This window comes from Loxodonta africana, chromosome 7, assembly GCF_030014295.1.
Source record: "Loxodonta africana isolate mLoxAfr1 chromosome 7, mLoxAfr1.hap2, whole genome shotgun sequence".
Lineage (NCBI taxonomy): Eukaryota > Metazoa > Chordata > Mammalia > Proboscidea > Elephantidae > Loxodonta > Loxodonta africana.
The window spans coordinates 58,959,331-58,968,107 of NC_087348.1; positions in this window are offsets into that span (position 1 = coordinate 58,959,331).

Here is an 8,777-nt window from a genome sequence, read left to right on the forward strand (position 1 = left end):
AAGGAACACCTGGTGGATTTGAACTGCCAACCTTTTGGGTTAACAGCTGTACCTCTTAAGCACTGTGCCACCAAGGTTTCCTCTCCTCTTATGAGGTATTAGAAAGCATTAAATAAAATAGCCCTAGAGATATTCTTAGTACAATTTTTATGCAGAGAAAACAAACAATAACTGTTAGCTACTACTATAAATTATTTTTAAAAAATTAATTATGAGTCAGAGCAGTTGAGAAAGCTTCCTGGTGGAAGGCACAGCTGCAATTAGAATACAGGTCTGCCTGATTCCTACTCACTTGTTTTTAAGCCCCACGTTTAAAACTCAGAAACCATCTGGGGCCTGGCAGTAGAATACTGTATATAATATATTGGTATGACTTTGGAAAACAATATCCACAAATAAAGGCAAGAGTATACAAATATGTAATTATTTTTATTTCAAAAGAAAGACAAACTAAAATAACCACTTTTTTGTTTGTTAGAACGTTATGGAAAAGAACTTCTGTCATCTTTAGTTGTGAGCTTAGTGGACAAACAAACCAAACCATCGAGTCGATGGTGACTCGTAACGACCCTAAAGGACAGACTAGAACTGCCCCATTGGATTTCCAAGGAGCGCCTGGTGGATTTGAACTGCCAACCTTTTGGTTGTCAGCCATAGCTCTTAGCCACTCTGCCACCATGAGAGGAAATTACATTTTTCCTTACTTTTCTCACTGTATATAAATTTCCAGCTAGCTATTTATTTAAGTGAGGACATACGAATAAAACCAAAACCCACAAATAAGGAAAAAACAAAGATTTTCAAAAGGTCATTCCAGTGCTTTGCTTTACACACCAGAAGTCACTATAAACCAAAACCAAACCAAACCCATTGCCATTCAGTTAATTCCAACTCATAACAACCCTATAGGACAGAGCAGAGCTGCCCCATAGGCTTTCCGAGGAGCACCTGGTGGATTTGAAACTGCTGACCTTAGTATACTGGCTAAGAGTATGAGTTTTAGGGCTCTTTGGCGTAAGTTTGAATTTCCACTCTAATACTTACCAGTTAATAACTATGAGCAAGTAATCTAACCTCTATGTGCCTTAGTTTCCACATCCATAAAATGGCGGCTGTACTAGTAGCCATCTTACACATTTGTTGTGAGGATTAACCCAGCATAAGTACAACCAGGATGCTCCTTGCTCCTTAGAAGCACGGACGGCAAGACTGTGTCTCACATACTTTGGACATATCAGGAGGGATCAGTCCCTGGAGAAGGACATCATGCTTGGTAAAGTAGAAGGTCAGCGAAAAAGAGGAAGACCCTCAGTGAGATGGACTGACACAGTATCTGCAGCAATGGGCTCAAGCACAACAATGATTGTGAGGATGGCGCAGGATCGGGCAGCGTTTTGTGCTGTCGTGCTTAGGGTCACCATGAGTCGGAACCGACTTGACGGCACCTAACAACCACTATAAGGTAAGCATTACATAATTCTTAGCTATTATTTATTATTGCATCATCATTTGATTCTTGTTCTTTTTTCACACCAGAGAAATAATCTGATACTGCAGACAGGAACGCACTAAGGCAATATGATTGTCACGGTTGCACATTCTGCTTAATCCAGAAAAGAGCATTTGCTTTTCCACAACATGTAAAAACTGCTGCTAATGAGGAGGAAAGACAATGGAGACTTTCAGTTTTATCAGACTAAGTTGGTCTGAAGACTCAAATTTCTTGCCCCAAGCAGAAAACAACAAACATATGCATCACCTCTTGTGCAAGTCTTTGTTCTCATCACTTATTTACCCTTAACTTGGAGTGATGAGGTGTGCTGGAATGCAATTAGTTTTTCATTCTTTACTGTATATCTAAGATATTTCACCTCACTCTCAAGTATTTTCTATATATAAAGTGAAAGTGTTTGTTGTTGTTGTTAGGTATCGTCAAATCAGATCTGGCTCATAGCGACCCTACGTACAACAACAGAAGGAAACACTGCCTGTTCCTGTGCCATCCTCACAATCCTTGTAGCCCACTGTGGCAGCTACTGTGTCCCCCACTAAGAAATCCCTGTAAAAAAGTGTTATATCATTTGGTTTATTTGGTCATTTTCTCAGCCCTTTGTAGAAAGGTATATAAGGAAGAGAATTATTTCCACTTAGCTTTAAATGATAAATGCAGCTTGATGGATGACTAGGTACTCACTTATTAAAAGTATTTATATACATATAACAATATAGGGGTCCTGGTAAAGCAGTGGTTAAGAGCTCAGTCTGCTAACCAAAAGGTTGGTAGTTCAAATCCACCAGCCGCTCTTTGCAAACCCTAAGGGGCAGTTCTACCCTGCCCTGTAGGGTCACTATCAGTCAGAATCGACTTGATGGCACATAACAACAACAAAAACAATATGCTGATATTTGCCACAAAAAAAAAAAAGTCACCATCTTTCCATCATTCTGACTTCAGCTGAGATTTGCAAGATGGGCAAATGTCAAAAGATCAAAGTGCTCCACACTCTCTAATTCTCATATATTGGATTAGTGATTTCCAAGCTTTACTGTGCATAGGAAGTGCCTGAGGTCCAACTTACAATAAAAATACTTTGGCCCTTCTCTCAGAGAATCTAATTCAATTCCCAGGATAGGGACCAGGATCCTGACTTTTTAACAAGTATCCCTGTAAATTCTCATGCAGATACACTGATGAATATACTTTGACAAACATTGATTTGACATTTGTCCGGTCTTCAAACTAATGAATTTCCTTGAATGAATTATTTTAAGAATAGTTTTACTGTAGCTTAGCCCATCTTATGAAAACATGCAGCTATTTATCAATATAGTCTAGTATCAATATTCTCACTTCTATTATATGTTATTATTTTTCTTCAGTGTTCATTTATACAGATATAAAATTCTATAGGGCAACAGCTATAGTTTCATTCATAAGCAGTCTTCAGAATGGTGGATATGGGTCTGACCACTTTGCACCTAGGGGAATGTAGACTAGTCATTTGATGCATCTAAAACTCAATTTCCCTAATGACAAAATATGTATAATACAATATTTTGCAAGATTGTAAGGGTTAAATGATAGAGATTAAGCAGCTAGCACACTTTCAAGGATATAATTCCCAGAACCCAATGCCGTCCTCTCAAATATTGGTTGAACCTATAACTTACAGGTACAAAATAACCAGTCGAAATAAAGATATATACACAGCACACACAAGGGATTCAATATCTTTCTAAATTAGTGTCAGAAACAAAACAACTGTTTCTGTTCACTTTTTATGCAAACTTTTTATTTGTAGGATGAGCTCAGATTTCACTGTCTCTCGTCTGAAGGAAAAAGCTACTTGCTCTCAACAATATAAACCTTCTTCAACCATATCTGCATCTTGACACCTCAATTTTTCATGCATTTTCTTGTTTCTTTTATAATTCAAAGTATTCTTCTTCACTGCCCAGTTCTAAGGGCTAGTTTACTGCAAAGACAAGCAATGAATGACTGCAAACATTAAGAAAAGTGGGGGAAAGAAGGCTAGTTATTGGGGGGAGGTCTGGTTGCACAGTGGTTAAGAGCTCAGCTGCTAACCAAAAGGTCAGCAGTTCGAATCCACCAGTTGTTCTTTGGAAACCCTACGGGGAACATCTATTCTGCCCTGTAGGGTCACTATGAATTGGAATAAACTTGACAGCAATGGATTTGAGGGGATTTTTTTTTTTTTTTTTTTGGTGATTGAGAACTTTTCATTCCACTCCATCCTTCTCCATGCACACAGAATTCAAAGAGCCTCAGCGTGCTAGGTTTTTGTTTCCCCCTCCAGGCCATCCCCTTTTTCTCCACCCCTCTGAGGAGGCCATGACCAATCTCATCCCATTATTGTATTGCTTAGTTATAAAAATCTCACCTCAACTTGTCAAAAGGCTTGTTGGTGTTTATGCTATTCTAGTTTAAGATATAGCCAGTAGGCCCTGCCATCTTTAAGTAAACTTAAATAATTAGCCTTCTTAAAAGGTACCAATGTGTTATAGTGTTGATATAATTTTAATAACTATATTTTTTTTTTTTTTTTAAATTTTTATTAAGCTTCAAGTGAACATTTACCATTCCAATCAGTCTGTCACATGTAGGTTTACATACATCTTACTCCCTTCTCCCACTTGCTCTCCCCCTATTGAGTCAGCCCTTACAGTCTCTCGTTTCGTGCCAATTTTACCTTCTTCCATCTCTCTCTATCTTCCCATCCCCCCTCCAGTCATGAGTTGCCAACACACTCTCCCGTGTCCACCTGATTTAATTAGCTCGCTCTTCATCAGTATCTCTCTCCCCCCCACTGACCAGTCCTTTTCATGCCTGATGATTTGTCTTCGGGGTTGGTTCCTGTCCTGTGCCATCAGAAGTTCTGGGGAGCATTGTCTCTGGGATTCCTCTAGTCGCAATCATACCATTAGGTGTGGTCTTTTAATGAGAATTTGGGGTCTGTATCCCATTGGTCTCCTGCTCCCTCAGGAGTTGTCTCTTGTGCTCCCTGACAGGGCAGACATCGATTGTGGCCGGGCACCAACTTGTTCTTCTGGTCTCAGGATATTGTAGGTCTCTGGTTCAAGTGGCCCTTTCTGTCTCTTGGGTTCTTAGTTGTCGTGTGACCTTGGTGTTCTTCCTTTGCCTTTGCTCCCGGTGGGTTGAGACCAATTAATGTATTTTAGATGGCTGCTTGTTGGCATTTAGGACCCCAGGTGCCACAATTCAAAGTGGGATGCAGAGTGTTTTCATAATAGAATTGTTTTGCCCATTGATTTAGAAGTCCTCTCGAACCAAGTTCCCCAGACCCCAGCCCCTGCTTCGCTATCCTTTGAAGCTTTCATTTTATCTCGGAAACCTCTTTACTTTTAATCCTGTCCAATTAGGCTGACCTTCCTTGTTTTGAGTGTTGTCTTTCCCTTCACCCAAAGCAGTTCCCATCCACAGATTGATCAATAAAAAGCCCTCTCCCTCCCTCCCTCCCTCCCTCCCCCCTTTGTAACCACAAAAGTATGTGTTCTTTTCCGTTTTTTCTATTCCTCAAGATCTTATAATAGTGGTCTTATACAATATTTGTCCTTTTGCAACTGACTCATTTCGCTCAGCATAATGCCTTCCAGATTCCTCCATGTTATGAAATGTTTCAGAGATTCGTCACTGTTCTTTATCGATGCGTAGTATTCCATTGTGTGAATATACCACAATTTATTTACCCATTCGTCCGTTGATGGACATCTTGGTTGCTTCCAGCTTTTTGCTATTGTAAACAGAGCTGCAATAAACATGGGTGTGCATATATCTGTTTGTGTGAAGGGTCTTGTATTTTTAGGGTATATTCCGAGGAGTGGGATTTCTGGTTTGTATGGTAGTTCTATTTCTAACTGTTTAAGATAACGCCAGATGGATTTCCACAGTGGTTGTACCATTTTACAATCCCACCAGCAGTGTATGAGAGTTCCAGTCTCTCCGCAGCCTCTCCAACATTTATTATTTTGTGATTTTTGAATTAATGCCAGTCTAGTTGGTGTCAGATGGAATCTCATCGTAGTTTTAATTTGCATTTCTCTAATGACTAATGATCGAGAGCATTTTCTCATGTATCTGTTGGCTGCCTGAATATCTTCTTTAGTGAAATGTGTGTTCATATCCTTTGCCCACTTCTTGATTGGGTTGTTTGTCTTTTTGTGGTTGAGTTTTGACAGAATCATGTAGATTTTAGAGATCAGGCGCTGGTCTGAGATGTCATAGCTGAATATTCTTTCCCAGTCTGTAGGTGGTCTTTTTACTCTTTTGGTGAAGTCTTTAGATGAGCATAGGTGTTTGATTTTTAGGAGCTCCCAGTTATCGGGTTTCTCTTCATCATTTTTGGTAATGTTTTGTATTCTGTTTATGCCCTGTATTAGGGCTCCTAGGGTAGATCCTATTTTTTCTTCCAAGATTTTTATCGTTTTAGTCTTTATGTTTAGGTCTTTGATCCACTTGGAGTTAGTTTTTGTGCATGGTGTGAGGTATGGGTCCTGTTTCATTCTTTTGCAAATGGATATCCAGGTATGCCAGCACCATTTGTTAAAAAGACTATTATTTCCCCAATTGACTGACACTGGTCCTTTGTCAAATATCAGCTGCTCATACGTGGATGGATTTATATCTGGATTCTCAATTCTGTTCCATTGGTCTATGTGCCTGTTGTTGTACCAGTACCAGGCTGTTTTGACTACTGTAGCTATATAATAGGTTCTGAAATCAGGTAGGGTGAGGCCTCCCACTTTCTTCTTCTTTTTCAGTAATGTTTTGCTTATCCGGGGATTCTTTCCTTTCCATATGAAATTAGTGATTTGTTTCTCTATTCCCTTAAAGTATGACATTGGTATTTGGATTGGAAGTGCGTTGTATGTATAAATGGCTTTTGGTAGAACAGACATTTTTACTATGTTGAGTCTTCCTATCCATGAGCAGGGTATGTTTTTCCATTTAAGCGTGTCCTTTTGAATTTCTTGTAGCAGAGTTTTATAGTTTTCTTTGTATAGGTCTTTTACTTCCTTGGTAAGATTTATTCCTAAGTATTTTATCTTCTTGGGGGCTACTGTGAATGGTATTGATTTGGTTATTTCCTCTTCGGTGTTCTTTTTGTTGATGTAGAGGAATCCAAGTGATTTTTGTATGTTTATTTTATATCCTGAGACTCTTCCAAACTCTTCTATTAGTTTCAGTAGTTTTCTGGAGGATTTCTTAGGGTTTTCCATGTATACGATCATGTCATCTGCAAATAGTGATAGCTTTACTTCCTCCTTACCAATCTGAATACCCTTTATTTCTTTGTCTAGCCTAATTGCCCTGGCTAGGACTTCAAGTACGATGTTGAATAAGAGCGGTGATAAAGGGCATCCTTGTCTGGTTCCCGTTCTCAAGGGAAATGCTTTCAGGTTCTCTCCATTTAGAGTGATATTGGCCGTTGGCTTTGCATATATGCCCTTTATTATGTTGAGGAATTTTCCTTCAATTCCTATTTTGGTGAGAGTTTTTATCATAAATGGGTGTTGGACTTTGTCAAATGCCTTTTCTGCATCAATTGATAAGATCATGTGGTTTTTGTCTTTTGTTTTATTTATGTGATGGATTACATTAATGGTTTTTCTGATATTAAACCAGCCTTGCATACCTGGTATAAATCCCACTTGATCAGGGTGAATTATTTTTTTGATGTGTTGTTGGATTCTATTGGCTAGAATTTTATTAAGGATTTTTGCATCTATGTTCATGAGGGATATAGGTCTAAAATTTTCTTTTTTTGTAATGTCTTTACCTGGTTTTGGTATCAGGGAGATGGTGGCTTCATAGAATGAGTTGGGTAGTATTCCGTCTTTTTCTATACTTTGAAATACCTTCAATAGTAATGGTGTTAAGTCTTCTCTGAAGGTTTGGTAGAACTCTGCAGTGAAGCCATCTGGGCCAGGACTTTTTTTTGTTGGGAGTTTTTTGATTACCATTTCAATCTCTTTTTTTGTTATGGGTCTATTTAGTTGTTCTACTTCTGTATGTGTTAGTTTAGGTAAGTAGTGTTGTTCCAAGAATTTATCCATTTCTTCTAGGTTTTCAAATTTGTTAGAGTACAATTTTATGTAGTAATCTGATATGATTCTTTTGATTTCATTTGGTTCTGTTGTGATGTGGTCCTTCTCGTTTCTTATTCGGGTTATTTGTTTCCTTTCCTGTTTTTCTTTAGTCAGTCTAGCCAATGGTTTATCAATTTTGTTAATTTTTTCAAAGAACCAGCTTTTGGCTTTGTTAATTCTTTCAATTGTTTTTCTGTTCTCTAATTCATTTAGTTCAGCTCTAATTTTTATTATTTGTTTTCTTCGGGTGCCTGATGGATTCTTTTGTTGCTCACTTTCTATTTGCTCAAGTTGTCGGGACAGTTCTCTGATTTTGTCTCTTTCTTCTTTTTGTATGTGTGCATTTATCGATATAAATTGGCCTCTGAGCACTGCTTTTGCTGTGTCCCAGAGGTTTTGATAGGAAGTATTTTCATTCTCGTTGCTTTCTAAGAATTTCCTTATTCCCTCCTTGATGTCTTCTATAACCCAGTCTTTTTTCAGGAGGGTATTGTTCATTTTCCAAGTATTTGATTTCTTTTCCCTAGTTTTTCTGTTATTGATTTCTAGCTTCATTGCCTTGTGGTCTGAGAAGATGCTTTGTAATATTTCGATGTTTTGGATTCTGCAAAGATTTGTTTTATGCCCTAATATGTGGTCTATTCTAGAGAATGTTCCATGTGCGCTAGAAAAAAAAGTATATTTTGCAGCAGTTGGGTGGAGAGTTCTGTATAAGTCAATGAGGTCAAGTTGGTTGATTGTTGTAAGTAGGTCTTCCGTGTCTCTATTGAGCTTCTTACTGGATGTCCTGTCCTTCTCCGAAAGTGGTGTGTTGAAGTCTCCTACTATATATGTGGAGGTGTCTATCTCACTTTTCAATTCTGTTAAAATTTGATTTATGTATCTTGCAGCCCTGTCATTAGGTGCGTAAATATTTAATATGGTTATGTCTTCCTGATCAATTGTCCCTTTTATCATTATATAGTGTCCTTCTTTATCCTTTGTGGCGGATTTAAGTCTAAAGTCTATTTTGTCAGAAATTAATATTGCTACTCCTCTTCTTTTTTGCTTATTGTTTGCTTGATATACTTTTTTCCATCCTTTGAGTTTTAGTTTGTTTGTGTCTCTAAGTCTAAGGTGTGTCTCTTGTAGGCAGCATATAGTTGGAT